Source organism: Sinocyclocheilus anshuiensis, unplaced genomic scaffold (genome assembly GCF_001515605.1).
Source record: "Sinocyclocheilus anshuiensis isolate Anshui unplaced genomic scaffold, SAMN03320099.WGS_v1.1 scaffold96, whole genome shotgun sequence".
Classification (NCBI taxonomy): domain Eukaryota; kingdom Metazoa; phylum Chordata; class Actinopteri; order Cypriniformes; family Cyprinidae; genus Sinocyclocheilus; species Sinocyclocheilus anshuiensis.
This window is the reverse complement of record NW_015554094.1, coordinates 191,539-192,731: the sequence shown is the minus strand read 5'-3', so window position 1 is coordinate 192,731 and position 1,193 is coordinate 191,539.

Genomic DNA, 1,193 nt, shown 5'->3' with positions numbered 1-1,193 from the left:
ATGGATATTTTTCTTACAAAAACACATCGATTCGCTACAGGAGGATTCGCTACACATTGTTCACCCCCCGGAGCCGTGTGAGACACTTTTTTTTATGCATGGGCGCTTTTTATTTCACTTCTTTTGGACTGAAGCACTGCAACACCCGCTGAGTGCAATGATAGAGCTTGAAAGATCAAAGACAATTTTTAATATAACTCCGACTGGATTCGTCTGAAAGAAGAAAGTCATATACACCTAGGATGCCTCGGGGGTGAGTAAAACGCAACCTAATTTTCATTTTTGGGTGAACTAACCCTTTAATATTCATGTAACCAAGAAAGAAATGTATTTAAAACATTCCAAAACTTGGACATTTTGAACATTCAGAAATAAAGTTTTCATAACTTAATGGGAACATTAACAAAATGTTCTTCGAAATGTTTTGCCAAGGTTCTCTCAAAGTTATGAACAATTGTTCTTCCGAGTAATATTAACAGAACATTAATTCAAAGTTATCTGGTCTTTAATAATGTTCTCAAAACATTAGAACAAAAACATTTACGCATTGTTCGTGGAGTGTTTTGTCCTAAAACGTTTGTTTAACATTTTTTAAATGTTGCTACTTGTTTCGGAATGTTCAGAGAACATTCAAAAGTAACATTCCTAACAATGTTTTCAAAATGATAAAATGGAACGTTTCAGAAACATTTGCATAACCAAGAAAAAAAAACTATTTAAAACATTCAAACAACCAGACGTTTTGAACATTCAGGGAACATTCAGAAGTAATGTCTCGTAATTTAATGGGAACATTAGCAAAATGTTCTTAGAACATTTTTCCAAAAAAAAAAAAAAAGTAAAACATGCTTAAATCCTTCTCAGTCAATATCCTAGCTAACAACTTTTATCAAATCCTCTCAAAGTTATGAACAAATGTTCTTCCAGTAACGTTAATATAACTTTTTTGTATGCACCTTGGTATTAACAAAACCCCTTTATATGATTAATATGAACCCTAATACAAATTTAAACATTTCTCCAACAGATCTGAGCTGCTTTCAGCATTCATTTTATAGCACTATTACTGCACATGAACAAATGTCTCATTTGTGTCTAATTTCATTCTCCTGAGGATTTTTTCTGAAACAAAAGTAGCTAATACGTCAATTCAGCTAGCACAGTTCAGTTGAATAATAAGGTTTACCCTCTTT